Source organism: Hemiscyllium ocellatum, chromosome 30 (assembly GCF_020745735.1).
Source record: "Hemiscyllium ocellatum isolate sHemOce1 chromosome 30, sHemOce1.pat.X.cur, whole genome shotgun sequence".
Lineage (NCBI taxonomy): Eukaryota > Metazoa > Chordata > Chondrichthyes > Orectolobiformes > Hemiscylliidae > Hemiscyllium > Hemiscyllium ocellatum.
This window is the reverse complement of record NC_083430.1, coordinates 25,877,489-25,893,510: the sequence shown is the minus strand read 5'-3', so window position 1 is coordinate 25,893,510 and position 16,022 is coordinate 25,877,489. Positions and strand designations below refer to the sequence as shown.

Genomic DNA, 16,022 nt, shown 5'->3' with positions numbered 1-16,022 from the left:
CTGCTCTTTAAGAATCTGATGGCTAGGTATTTTCTGATTCATGATGTAAAAAAATACTTTGCATTGCTATTTCTAACCATAGCGTGCAATCTATAATAAGTTTGGCATCAGACACTCCTAGGGTGAATAAGATTCTTCACAGTGTGTTTAAAAAATGGTCGGTTAATCTTTCACTGACTGACTCCTAAGTCCAGGAACACAAGCTGTAAACCTCTTCAACTGTAAATTCCAAATTTTCAGACTTGTTTCAATGTCAGTATTAGGTGCTTATCCCCGATGTATCACCTCAAGGTTTCTTTCTGATCACTAGCATTACAAGGCATAAACACTGCAGTTCAACAGAGACAATACGAATCTGGTGACAGCAATTAAATATAACTCAAGTCTAAGGTTGCACAGGTTTCCCGATCACTGAAATGTTATATTCATATTGCAATATTCCCAGTTAGGAGCATAATGCTAAAGCAAATGCTGTAATGTTCAATGTTACACTATGCAAGACTTTTATGCACCTTTTGTGAAACCTCAATGTGCCTCTTTAATACACAAAAAAACTTTCTGCAGAAAAGTATTTAAAAAGGGGATGCTCAGAGAGAAGTGTATCACAAATTGCATTTTTGAATCCATTTTAAGACATATAAATTCAGGATATAACATTAATATATTAATGTTAGAACTTTAACCTATCACACCAGTCATAAATCTAGATCAATCATCTAAATATTCGCATATGAAAGTTCCAGTGCAGTGTAATACATCAACTTGTCTGAATCTGGTAAACATTGCGACATTTATCAGCAAAAGTAGCTCCTCTTTACCATCCACATGCTCAAAGTATGCATCATGCTGTCCACTCCCTTTTTTAAAAACTCAAATGTATATCCATCTGTACCCCCACCCCTATCATGTGCAACCATTAAAAATGGTGTGTTATTGCACAGAATTATAACAGATGTATGAAAAATATCAATTCTGTAATTAATATTTTAGTACTAGACATTTCGGTCGTCTTTGGACATCATCTTCTATTCCATGTAGATATAAACATTGGAAAGTAGTTGTATGTAATCTAACAATTTATCAGTATTGGTATTTTATACTGCAGCTTTAAATTTGGAAAAAATGTCCTAAGGTGCTTCTCTGATGCACAAAGAAATTGACTGCTGATGCAATAAATGAAAGACCTGGAGATGGTGATCAGTGATGGACCGTGGAAGCAGAGAGGGCATTGGAGAAAAAGAGGGAATTCCAAAAGCTTGGAGAAGTGGTGGTTGAAGGCATAATTGCCAAGGGTGGGATCTAAGTAACAGCGTGGTATGTTCTAATGGAAGGATCCCCAAATAAGTGAAATTGACAGTTGGGGGAATGATAGTGCTGGAAAGGTAGCGTTGTACAGGTTATGGAGATAGGGAAGCAATTTCAAATTTGAGACCTTGGGGGAACCAGACGTCTGTTTAGATCAGCAAGCACGGAGAGCTTGGTGAACATGGTTTGGAGTGGATAGAATACGGCCCACAATTTTTTCTTCCAGTTGAGACTTAGAGAATGGAAGATATATAAAAAATAACAGCCTGGACATCACTCAAGGAATCGAGTCTGGAGAAGACAAAGTAATCAATGAGTATGTCAGCAATAGACATTTTAAAGAAAGAGCAGAGGCAGAAGAGGTAGATATAGGTGGACTTTAATCAGGGAAAACAAAGGGTTGGAAACAACTAAGACAAGTCACAAGTTCAGACTAAGACAACAGTAAGTCAAGACATATGGAAACTACTTCTGCTCATTCAATCTGTTCCTCCACTCAATAAAATCATTGCTCATCTGTTATTTCAGTTGAACTTTCCTTCCTTATCCCCATAATCTTAATTGTCTTACTGATTAGAAATCTGTCTATCTCAGCTTTGAATAAACTTAATGATCCAACTCCACAGCCCTCAACAGTAAAGGATTAGGGGAACAAAGTCAACAGTTATGGTACAAAATTTATTAGTGGCTGAAGATAAGATTTCAGGTTTTGGTACATTTAGTTGTGTAAAATTACAGATGATCAAAAGACTGAATTGTAACCATATTGTCTGATAGCAAAGAATTAATTAAGGGCTTGACAGAAATGAAGAGGTACAGATGATTTCATCAGGGACATGCGGAAGCTAATCCATTGTCTCTGTAACATCACTTGCAGGCAGTGTATAGAAAAAGATATAACAAAACACCATTACATCACCGCAAGTCCCTCTCCAAGCCACACACATCCCGACTTGGAACTAGGTCAACATTCCTTCTCTGTCACATATTCAAAATCCTGGCATTCCCTTTTTAACAAAACTGTAGACACAGCAACACAATATGGACTACATAAATTTGAGAATATAGCTCATCACCCATCTTCTCTATGGCAATTAAGAATGTGCAAGAAACGTTGGTTTTGCCAGTGACATTCATCCCAGGAAAGTACAAAAGTGATGAACCTGGACTCTGGATTTTCAAAAAGAATATTTTAGGAAGCAGTAAAATTGTGGCTGTTTCTACAACTTCAGGTAGTGCAGGAAATAGGAACGGAATTTTGAATAGTCAGGACTGAGGTTAGAAGAAAATGAGACCAGTTTCTTAGAGCAGTTATCAAGACAGGGGTTTGCAACTAATCAGATAGGTGCTTATGGTCAGGATTCAAGCAAGATGAAGGCATTTTGACTCGGGAGTAAAGGGGTAAGGGGCAAAACAAATAGTCTATCAGGACCTGAAATGTTAACATTGCTGTAAAAACATGGCAGAATCTAGGAGCATCTGTAGAGAGAAAGCAATTTCTTTGTTTGTCTCATCTTGATGAAGTAGTAATGTATGACTTTTCATGTTTATAGTTAGGATGTGGCTAACAGGGAATTAAAAAAACTGATAGTAGGGTAAAGAATACAGCAACTACTTTTTCTTTCCAAAATGATACTAGCGTAGGATACAAACCCTTCAGAGAAGGGCTTTCCAAAGTGGGGCCACAGATGCGAGCCAGCAACAGCTGCTTTGGAGCTCAACAGCTCCTCCCCGTGCTCCAATAGATCACCATTCCATAGCCATGGTTTGCTTTACCCTCCTATCCCCACAGTCTGGTTCACTTCCACTCCTATTAAAAGAGTCATGATAATTTCCAAACCTCGATATGGGGATCATAGTGAGCAAAGGTTTGGGAAAAAAGTTCTAAAGTTTAAGGCCAGATTTGGAAACAGTGTTAAGACAGCTGTATATTGGCTAACTTGTCCTTGGTATTTAAAGAGAAATTAGCATTTATCCATTTGTTAATGGAAATCAGTATGCCTTGTCCTCTCATGGTCCACAAAAAGGAATGGATGCATATGATTTGTGGTTCATATAGTTACATGAAAAATCTTAATGTGTGCAATCTGATTAGATGGAGAGAGTGTGTGTGTGTGTGTGTGTGTGTGTGTGTGTGTGTGTGTGTGTGTGTGTGTGTGTGTGTACACGTGTGTGTGTGTGTACGTGTGTACACACATATATATCTTTTGAACTTTAAACCAAAACAAAAAAAATAAACTAACACTATATGCAGAAGCCTATTATTGTGGAATATCTTCAAACACAGATGAACATTTAGCAACTGACTGGAATGATGCGCAGAAACTTTAAAATCCAGAAATATTCCATTTCTGCAAGCTGCCACAACAGATTAACATTTTACTCCATGGTGTTTATAAGAAATGACATTGCTACATCGCAAATATGGATAGTTTAACTTCACCTCACATGGTGCTACATAGATGGTTGATCACTGATACTGGTTGAATGCATCACTGAACCACTTCACAGAACAACAGCCATGACGATATCAAAATTGAAATCAGAACTAGAACACCAGCCCTGCACTGCATCAACATGTCAGACCAGTCATTTTCCTAGCATTCCTATTTAGATGTTAACTTGTGTCCTGCACTTCAGCTGCATCATCTGTGATGACAGTAGCAAGTATGAAGATTAAAAAAAACGTTTCTTTGCCATAGACAAAGAAAAATACTGAGAATATTAATTGTGCGTATGAACAAATTTCTTTTAACATTTAATCTTCTGCTTTAAGGAGACCAGACAATTTCTGTATCATCATAATCAGAAATTCAACATTTCAATTTCAAATCACTTAGAAACAAGCTCTTCAATTGCTCAACATGTTAAGATAGTGAATAGCTACACCAAACAGACTGCAAAAGTTCCAGATTTAATCTGTGGCTTATGTTAAACTTGCAAGAAAACCACAACTGACCCCTGTTTAGGAAACAAGTTGCTGATATGGATGACTATGGTCAGAATGCCTAAGGAAACTGCTCAAATCTTGAGTGAAAGTAGATATCTGGATGTTGGGTAACAACAGGATTATGCTTTGTTGCTGTGTTCCTTAGATCCCAAAATCATTTTAAAATTCATTGTCTGGGGCTTACATTCATGCAGGGCAGAGAACAACTACACCTGAGAGAAATATGCCTTAAATTAATCGTGCCCACAGGAAGGCATCAGATGAAGGAAAATAACAGATAAATGATTCGAAAAAGACAAATAAAAGTCAAGAAAAAAAATTGAAAGGTTAAAAGATTAGTTTAAAACATTTTGTCGTGGTTGTAGTTCTCTTCAAATAAAACCTGATGCCAATGAGATGGCTGTTAAAGCCAATCTGCACAGCATAATTTCTTAAAAATAGCAAAGCAATGATATTCAAGCACATGTTTCTATAGGGAGAGGTCCTGAGACAACAGGCGTAGAGGGCTGTACAACTCCAGACACGGACTGCTATGTCAACTATTGGGGAGGAACACAAATAGTTAGCTAAAGACAGGTGACAGACTTGAATGCTATTTTTAGCAGAACAACTAGATAACTCAACCCAGCTGCTCATTCATGGAATTGATGCAATTTAAATTAACTGCAGGTAATGCCAGTTAACACAGTAGTTTCATCCATTTTTCAAGGTGCATAGAAGCACCACTTTAGACTTTAATCCAGTAATACACATTAACCAAGAACTTGTGTATTTAGTAACCTATATATACAGCTCCTCATGTAATAGTAATAAGCTGCTACTTAAACAGGAAATAATTGGAAGTACTATTATAAAAAGATGATCCAAGAAACTGCAGCTATCATCCCTAAGCACAGCACTTCTCATTTTAATTGTAGTAGAATTGGGGCAGGATTCATAGTTCACAGACACAGTTGGTCATTTAAATCACTAGCAGCCTTTACTCCAGAAAGATTTTGTAAGCCCAAGGAAGTGAAACCAGAGGTGTGCAGTGTAGTCCTAGTAAGAGGAAACTAGTGAAGTCTATGTTGGTGAAGTGTGGTTGAAGTTTCTCAAGGCAGAAGATGAGGTGTTCTTCTTCCCCAGTTGGTGGGTGGCTTTGATTTGATGCTGGAGGCAGCCCAGGTCTCGCACATCCTTGGGGGAGTAGAAGGGGGAGATGAAATAGTGGGCCACAAGGCGGTGAGTTTGTTTGGTACGTGTCCCAGAGATGTTCCCCGAAATGCTCCGTGAGTTGGTGTCCTGTCTCCCCGATGCAGAGGAGACCACATTGAAGCCAAATCAATCATCCACCAACTGAAGGAAGAAAGCCTAATCTTCTGCCTTGGCACCTTTCAACCACACATCAACACTGACTTCCCTAGTATCCAAATCTCCTCCCTGCACCCCCTCACCCCACCCCCAGCCTTGGCATTGCCCTCTTTACCTCTCCACCTTCCTTCCCAACTATCCACTCCACCATCCTCACTGACCTATCACAATTATCCCTTGCCTTCATCCACCTATCGCCTTCCCACCTATCTTCCCCCCTACCCAGCCCCATATTATCTCTCATCTCACTTCTCCTTCCACATTCCTGATGCAAATCTTATGCCCGAAGTGTCAACTCTCCTGCTCCTTGGATGCTGCCTGACATGCTGTGCTTTTCCAGCACCACCTTTTTTGACTGACTCTCTAGCATCTGCAGTCCTCATTGTTTCCTAGTCTACTGCGGGATGTCAGGTGTCTTTTGCAATAGTGAAAAGTACACACGAATGCACTTGTAAAGTACATATGCTCATTAACTATCACACTGTTTGCAACTGTCAATGGACTTGCAGAATAAACAGTCAAAAGTGTGAAAAGCAATAGGCAAGGAGAGCTGTCAAGGCATGTAAAAAACACTGCTCTTTAGATCTTTTAAATAAAATGCCTTAAGCTTAAAAAAAAGACTGCCTGCTATTTCACTCTGTTTACTGATTGAGGCTGAGAGAGTTTCAATTATTGGATTCGTGCTATCTAGTGGATTTCACAACCATCCATTATCCTAGTAGGGTAGCTGCCATTTCAGTTTAACTGACAGTTCAAATTAGTTATGGACCTTTTGAAGTGAAAACATAAATGAAATATAAATGCTTGCTGTTATAAGGTTTGGACACCTGAATTAAGTATTTTAAGGTGTTATGCAGTGAAGATTTGTTTTACAAAAAAATGAAGTCTGCAATATACACTTGGGCCCTCCTTTTACAGGGGAATTCCCAGCTCTGCAAATTCAACCTGGGAAAACTGGCCTGGGGGGTTGGATTTTCATTCAGAAGTTACAGGGTGCCCTTGGAGACATGTTACGTGACCTCAGAATGAAAGCGGAGGCTGCCAGCTGCAGGATACTGCATGGGCTGGACGTAAGAGCTGCCCAGCTGCATGAAACGTTAATGCTCAAACAAGAATATGCATTGATTACATTATTAAAAACATTGAAAAAAAAAATTTCAATTCCTTCAATATGATCTCACATGACACCAAATATTTCTATTCTAGAAGCACTCAGAACCGTCCATCAAATTGCTCACTTAACAGGCACTTAAATGAAAATGATAGGTGAAGAAAGCATCAATCCTCCACTGGTTTATGTCAACATGAACAATGAAATATCTAGCATTGACTGATTTAAATCCACACTTTAAAAAAAAATCCAAGCCCTTTAAGTGCTTCGATAACACGGTGTCAATTCTGAATAGCTTTCAGATAAATTGGTATATACCTTTAAGACCCCACCACCCAAAAATAAGTTGCTGACTACATACTCCATGACCACCTGGGACTGTATATAAAGTATACAGAGAGTGTGTGTGTGTGTGTGTGTGTGTGTGTGTGTGTGTGTGTGTGTGTGTGTGTGTTGGGGTGGGGGGGAGTTGTGGCATAGTCACTTGAAAGGAATACCTTGGTTTTTCAAGCAAATACAGAAACTTTAGACCTGATCTTTGTGCTCCCAGTTTCACACTACTTTAATGCCAGCATTTCCATTTCAGTGGAGACAGCTCATTATGTAAATGGCCAGCTGCCTTGATAAAGCATACATACACAAACTAAGAATGGACTCAGTTTTCACTCCTGGACAAAAAGGGAAGTCGCTTGGGGGTATGTCTTCCAATGTCTGATCTGCTCTGCCATCTTTGCCATGATAGACAGCCTCTCCACCATGGCAAAAATCCAGACCCAAGTCACTTTATTTAATACAAATTTATTTCATCTCTGCATGGATACCAGGGAGAATGATGAGAATGAGTTGGCATAGAGACTATGAAGGACCATGGGATTGGGTCGAGGGCATAGTCTGTCATGAAAGGAATAAATATATATTTAAGTATGAAAAACATGAAGCAAGAAGAATAAATTGGCCTGAAATTTATTATAAAGGTCTCATGAGTGGTTAACCAATGCTGATATCATTGGAAATGACATGCAGGTCAGAAAATTAACTTTTCAAAACTCAAATTTCAAACAATTTCATTCTTTTTGAAAACAGCAAATTTATACAAATCCCATTATGTACCAAGACGTGTCAGTGAGCTTTGAGGACAAATATCTTTAAAGATTAGACATTATAGCCTAATCCTCACTTTTTGACATACATAATACTCTGCCCAGATCCTGAATGGGCTAATAGATCGATTTTCTGTACTGTTTTCATGGTTAATCACAAAGTGTAACAGGACGAAATGACTGGATTGAGAAAACTGAAGTGCTTTCTAAAATAAGTCATAATGGGAGTGATTACACTTGGAAAGTTATGACTTTGAAGCTTGGGGATTCTAGTGATGTGTGGAAATAATGTGCACTGTCTCTCTAATCCTGCAGCTCTTTTTACATGTGTTAAGATCCCAGCTGTTGTTATTCCCGGACAAGTCATATTTCAGACCGAAATCTGGCTTGCTTGATCATATTTTGATTTGTTTTGAGTTCAGTGAAGTGGTTGCTCACTGAAGCATAAGAACACAATGCAGCAGGTTTTGCTTTAACAATAAAACAGTTTATTAATGCAAGAAATTAAGATAAAGTGGAATAAATCAAACCATCTACTGATTAATCAAATTCAAAAGAGGTTTTAAACACACAGCAGAAACGTGATCCCATAACAATCCTTCAGACACTGAAAAGAAAACAACTTTTCTACAGTACCCAAATGATGCAACATCCCAAAACATACTCCTGCAATACTCATACCTGCGTTCCGGTCTCTAATACCTTGGTAGGTTTAAGTTACTTGCTGTTTTAATGTAAAGACTGGAACTGCTGATAGCTTCTTCCTGAAGCTTTTATACACTTGCATTAAAAGCATGCTCAGCTTTAAGTAACTTTTTCAGGGTTTTATCTCAGAATTCCTGGTCTGAGACTAACAGTAACTCATCACTTTAAAAGAAGCCGACTTCACTATATCCCATCATTCTCAGAAGCATGGGTCTACGTAGGCATATTCACCTATGGAGTTCACAGGACTGCACAAAGCTCAAGAGTAAAACTAAAATCTCCTTCCTTACGTATTAGGTGTTTCCCTTGAGCTTAAGAACATTCCAGAAATGTCAAACAAACCAAGGTCCCACTGTTTACAAAGAAAGAACAGAGAACAAAGAAAATTTACAGTCCAGGAACAGACCCTTCAGCCCTCTAAGCCTGACCTGATCCAAATCTATTGTCTAAACTGGTCATCCAAATCCTAAGCATCTGTATCACTCTGCTCCCCACCTACTAATGCATTTGTCCAGACACATCTTTAATGAATCCACTGTGCCTGCCTCTACAACCTCTGCTGGTAATGTGTTCCAGACACCCACCAACCTCTTTTGCCGCGTGCATCCCCCTTAAACATATCACCTCTCACCTTGAAAGGGTGACCTCTCGTTATTGAATCCTTCACTCTGAGAAAAAGCTCATCTCTAACTACCCTGTCTATACCCTTCATGATTTTGTAGACCTCAATCTGGTTCCCCCACCACCTGCAATCTCCTTTTTTCATAATTAAAAGGAACCCAACCTCTCTTCATAGTCAGCATCTTCCATACCAGGCAACATCCTCATAAACCTTGTCTTGCAGATCACAAAAGATAAACAGAAATCTATTATGCTGCAAAAAAAAACAATTTATTCTAAAGCTAGGCCTCAAAAACACAGTTTTAAAATAAATCATCGTGGCTACAAGTTAATAATGAATTTTGGGCAGACAGAAAGCTCATTACTGACTCAAAAAACAAAATCTAAACTTACAGTAGACTAGGTTAAAAATTATATTAATAAAACTCAATATCAATGCTTGCTGACACCAGCTATCTGATAATTACCAACTGACCATTCTATAATTATTTCCGATTAGGCACATTAAGCTAATTTTTAGAAATTAAAATTCTACTACAACAATTTTTGTTACCAGACATATTTCTTTTTCATTTATGTATTTATTTCTTTGACTATAATCATTATGGGGGATTAAGTACACATGTTCTTGTGTGTTAGGAAGTGCAGTCTAAAGATATATTTAAATCTTACAGTCTACATCACGTGATTGTCCACCCAACCACCAAAACTTCCTATGTGAAAGAGGATCAATAGTGTACTAGGAAAATGCAATTTTCCCAAACAGATTTTTTTTATAAAGGCAAAAAAAACCAAGGAGGGTGACTTGCAATTGAGTCACATGCTGAAGATTCGAAGCAATAAACTGGTCTTGTCACTGAAACTGTCACTACTCCATCAAGCTATTACTTCCTTGTGAATATACTTTACTTACAAAGCATTCTGATCAAAGTTCTCATTGGCTACTGGCAGAAGTTAGACATTAAATCCCCCCCACCCCCCCAAACAGAAAAGCTCTCTGGAATATGGCAGCAATGTCCTGAAAGTGGGTAACTTGCTATGTTATATCCGTGATAAATATCAACTAGGAATCAGACAAATAAGTGAAAGAGGGTCCCTTGCTCAAATTCACCAATACTGTTTTGGTCAGATCTCAAAAATAGAAAACGTGTTGCAATTGATCCACCAGCTTCAAAACAGAAATTTGGCTTGTTGCGATTTCCAATGCATTCACATCCATTCTGAAGTAATCTAGGTACTATATTCAATAATGTGAAGGCCCACCACACCACCAATGTCAAGAACAGCGAGTGCTATAGTTTCAGAACTGAAGTATCCGAATGTCTGTAAAAACATCTAACCCACTGGATTTCTATTCTGCAATTGTGACTGTGTTTGAGCATACGCCCAGGTTCTGAAGCAGGGTTGGAACTGCACCCGAGGCCCAATGCAATATTTGACTGGCAAAGCAATTAGTGGCCAGGTTGCAAACTTGCTGACCAATGAAGGATGGAATGCTGTCCCCCAAGGTGGAGGTCCAGTTGGAAACCCTCCAGCCCAGGGAAATTGGAAACCTATGGGCAGAGGTGGGAGCTGCCAATGTCAAGTTGGTCTCAAGATGGAAAGATCCTATGAAGTGCCTTTTTGCATTGGGAAACATCTTTACTTGATGACAACTGCGGTCATCTCAGTCATGGCCAGGAGGAGGTTTGCACGTTTCTCCCCCTCCCACAAGTCAGCCATAGGTAAGTGGCCCTTATTCATTAATTGGGATTTGATCACAGTGGAAGACCCAAATGTTGACACTATTCCCTTGCCAGCCCCTTAACCAACTACTGGCCGTTTAAAAATTTGGTCTGATGTTTCTGGCAGTTGAGCTGTAATCTGGTGCTAGTTCTGAAGAATAGGATATTTCACTGGGCAAACATTTGAAAAATTGATCATATCATCATTCGGTTAGCATAGTTATGAAAAAGCCTGAGAATCAATACAAATCGACAATTCAACGAGGAATAATTTGGAAAACGTTGCCCACAAAGTCCAAGATAGAGAACCAACCACGGTGAACTATAATCAAAGATTGGTACATAAAGCAGTAATTAAGGAATGAAAAGCTTTCAAAGAAAAGAAAAACCAGGTAAAAACCAAATATATTCCTAGTAATGGGAAAAGAAAGGCACCCAAACCAAGCAGTTTGTGGATGATTAAAGGTAGAGATTGAAATGAAACAGGAAAAGGAAGCTGGTGATAAAAGTTAAATTCATAATTCAGCAAAGAACCAAGCTCAATATACAAAGTAAAATGGGGACTTGTAAGAGGAAAGGAGAATAGCCAAAAGATTTAGCTACAGGCAAGAATGGATGAAAAGATAACAAAAAGGAACAGGTAGTAGTTTATCAATACATAACTAGTTGGTTGGCTATGTACACATGCATGCACATTGCACCTATTTCAACTTAACAAATCAAGCAACAGCCATTTTCTGGTTGATTGCCTTGATCTCTGTCAACCTGACTGGTCTAAAATATGAACAAAGTGTGGCAGTTAATCATCGTTAAATTATGCATCTCTAGGGTAATGCCTCAACTGATCAGTGTCCACTTATCATCTAATCAGCACTTGCTTGCATTGTAAAATTTAATTTTCCCCTTGAATTAGTGTTCTTGTGAATGGAGGGAAAGTGGACTGATGACACAGGAGAAGCTTCAACAAAATATCCCTGTTGGTATCTCAAATACATAAATGACAAAATGTCAAAGGAAGAATGTGGCCAGTTCAAAACTATGAGTACATCGCATCTACTTGCATGAAAAATTATGCTTCTAATATCAACTGAAAAGGAAGAGGCAATAGAGAAATTGACTGGATAAAAAAAAAGAATGAGAAGAGAAGCATTCACAACAGGAAAACTGTCATCTGTCCCTGAAGAAATGCATCCAAAGGAAATGTGAAAGCTCTGGATATATTCTTCCAATTCTCCCTGGATAAAAAGAGAAATATACTGGCAGATTGAAAATGTTGCCCACAAACTCAAAGAGAAAGAGTGCATAAACCTACCAGCAACTACAGACCAGTCAAACACTGATGGTTGAAAAACTTTTAGAAGTTATCAAGAAGAAAATTTGCAAATTCCTGGAAAAGTACAGTCTAATAAAAGAAAATCTGCCTAGCAGCAAATGAAAGATTGGATTTATTGAGAGCTTTGTATGGAGAGTGTGTTTGACAGGGTTGCAGCTGTCAGTGTACATATGAACTTTCAAAGAATATTTGATAGAATATTGTATAATACACTAACTAACAGAACTAAAACTATTGAAGGGCAATGGGCGTATGCATACTAACTTGACTGCAGTGGAAAAACAGCATAGTGATAAATGGCTATTCTTCAGGTGGCATGGAACTGTGCTGTTTTCAGGGTTGTTCTTGGGACTAAAGTATTATTCAGAATCTCCAGAAATTCAAGTCCAAGTCATGATAAAATGGACAGATGCATGATAGATAAAATTAAATGCAGATAAGTGTGCAGTGTTATATTTGATAGGAACATTTGAATAGGCAGTATAATGTCTATATTTTAAAACAGCTGTACACATGCTAAGTCTTTGACAATGGCAGGACTAGTAGATCAGTTTGATAAAAAGAAGGGCATTGAAGATATTTGCCGTTGGGTAGCACGGGTGGCTCAGTGGTTAGCACTGCTGTCTCTCAGGGACCTGGGTTCAATTCCAGCCTTGAGTGACTATCTATGTGGAGTTGGCACATTCTCTCAATGTCTATCTGGGTTTCCTCCGGGTGCTCCAGTTTCCTCTCACGATCCAAAAATGTGCAGGTTAGGTGAATTGGCCATGCTAAATTGCCCATAGTGTATAGGTTAGGTGCAGGAGTCAGGGATAAATATAGGGAAATGGGTCTGGGTGGGATATCTTTGGAGGGACAGTGTGGGCTTGTTGGGCCAAAGGGCCTGTTCCTACACAGTAGGGATTCTAAAAACCACAGGGTTATGTCAAACCCCTAAAAAAAAGATTTTCCTCATTTGAATAGTGTGGACCATCAGCACATGGAATTGATGACTTCAGTTACTTAAAAATTAGAGAAACCAAACTTCCTAGATCAGAGACAGCAAAGGGAAGAATAGAGAGAAATGTAAAAACATGACAGTTTTGATTGAAAAAGTAATTAAAAAAATTCCAACAGCAGAAGGGTGTCTAATGAAACCAGAAAACCGAGATTTAGGCAGAAGTAGTAGTAGTAGAATATCTGTTGCCAATCCTGGTTTGTCCTTGAGAATGAGGATTGGAGCCCAGGGTACAAAAATAATTTTCTAAAAATTGGCTAACTGCTTGAAATAAAAAAGGAGAGGTAAAGAGTAAAAAAGTGGGAATAAATTGGACAGCCGTTTTGAAGAGAGCGCACAAGCACACTGATCACACAGCCACCTTCTGTTAGCTCATGATTCTATATAAAGCTTGGGCATTAATGATAGACAATGGATGTCAAAATGGACACAAAACCAGAGAACAGTGAAGCAGACAAGTGTAAGATCTTAACTTTCAAACTGCAGCAAACACATATGGGTCAGTATACCAACAGCTTCTCTGCTTGGGTAATTGCCTATTTATTCGTATTAGAGACAGAAGTAGTGAGAAAGCAGGCATACAATAAGATTTTAAATAATAGGTAAAATATCCCAACTTAAAAAATGCCCTATACTGGTTAATTTAAAAAATGAACAAAACATGCCTTGTGTTTTCTTCCCTGTTTCTGGTTCTACCATCCAAAAACACGCTGCTCCCAGTTTATCCTCACTCCAATTTTCTTTTGCAGTCTTTTGTCTATCATTTCACAATTGAAAAAACTGCTCCTAGCCTTGCTCATATTTCCCCAAAGTGGTGTTCCTAGATTGATATTCCTTTTTAAATCACTGAACTCTGCTAAGAGTCATAGTGATGTACACAACAGAAACAGACCCTTAGGTCTAACTTGTTCATGCTGACCAGATACCCTAACTTAATCTAGTTGCATTTGCCAGCACTTGGCCCATATCCCTTTAAACCCTTCTTATTCCTATACCCATCCAGATGCCTTTTAAATGTTGTAATTGTACCAGCTTCCACCACTTCAACTGGCAGCTCATTCCATACATACACCATCCTCTATATGAAAAAGTTATCCTGTAGATCCCTTTTAAAGCTTGCTCCTCTTAGCTGAAACCTATGCCCTCTAGTTCTAGACTCCTCCACCTGGGGAAATGACCTTGTCTATTTACCTTATCCATGCCTCTCATGATTTTATAAATCTCTCTAAGGTCACCCCTCAGTCTCCGATTTGTCAGGGAGAATAGTCCCAGCCTATTTAGCCTCTCCCTGTAGCTCACAGGCGGCACGGTGGCACAGTGGTTAGCACTGCTGCCTCACAGTGCCAGAGACCCGGGTTTAATTTCCTCCTCAGGCGACTGACTGTGGAGTTTGCACATTCTCCCTGTGTCTGCGTGGGTTTCCTCCGGGTACTCCGGTTTCCTCCCAAATTCCAAAAACTAAAATATGCGGGTCAGGTGAATTGGCCATGCTAAATTGCCCATAATATTAGGTGGAGGGGTAAATGTAGGGGAATGAGTCTGGGTGGGTTGTGCTTCAGCGGGTTGGTGTGGACTTGTTGGGCCGAAGGGCCTGTTTCCACACTAAGTAATCTAATCTAAAAAAAAATCTTTCAATCCTGGCAACATTCTTATAAATCTTTTCTGAACCCTTTCAAGTTTCACAACATCCTTCCTATGCTAGGGAGACTAGAATTGCACACACAGTATTCCCCAAAAGTGGCCTCATCAATGTCCTGTATAAACGCAACATGACCTCCCAACTCCTATACTCAACACACTAACCAATAAAGGCAAGCATACAAACACCATCTTCACTATTTAATCTGCTTGCGACTCCACTTTCAAGGAGCTATGAACCTGCACGCCAAGGTCTCTGTTCAGTTACACTCACCAGGACCTTACCATTAAATGCATAAGTTCTTCTCTGATTTGCCTTTCCACACATAGCACCTCACATTTATCTAAATTAAACACCATCTCCACTCCTTGGCCCATCTGATCAAGAACCGTTGTAATCTGAGGTAACCTCCTTCGCGGTCCACTACACCTCCAATTTTGATGTCATCTGAAAGTTTATTAACTTTGCCAATGTTCACATCCAAATCATTTACATGAATGACAAAAAGCAGTGGACACAGCGCTGATCCTTGTGGCACACCACTGGTCACAGGCCTCCAGTCTGAAAAGCAACCCTCTACCACCACCTTACAGTTCTATCCTTACAGTCTTTTACCTTACTGTTCAATCTCCAAGTGGTGAGTTCTCCCTGTATAGGATGTGATCTAGCCTTGCTAACCAGTCTACCATGAGGAACCTTGTCAAATGCCTCACTGAAGTCCATACAGATCACGTCCACTGCCCTGTCCTCTGCTTCTTCCGTTCCAAGTCATTCTTAGCCTTACAGCTGTCTCAATCTTCTACACTTCAAAAACAAAAGCATCAGATATGGCTTCTCTTTCCTTGAACCTCCACACACTCCTGTTCCCACCCAAAAAATTCTGTTCTTGAATTTTTTCATTTGCTTTCTTCTCATGTTCCACCATCTGTGCTGTCCCATTCTACACAATAAATATGCTTCAGATTCACACTTTTCTCCTCCCCTTCAATTGCTTATTGCTCCCTCTCTCCCTTCTGAAGCATTGATTCCAGCTGTTGTTCCCAAAATTCTCAAATTATTGGTTCTACTTTTCTTTTACCTCCCTCACTTTTCTCAATGAAATGATGCTCAGTTACTCCTCCTCCTCGTTGCTGAACGATCAATCTCAATTTTTCAGTTGCATAAATACTGATTTTTAACTGTCTTCA

General features: G+C 39.1%; 1 protein-coding gene across 12 annotated transcripts in view; it reads right to left on the bottom strand.

The window, feature by feature from the left end:
- Positions 1 to 16,022, bottom strand: part of macf1a (microtubule actin crosslinking factor 1a) — a 536,531-nt gene that overhangs the window by 133,238 nt on the left and 387,271 nt on the right. The gene's annotated exons all lie outside the window — the stretch shown is intronic.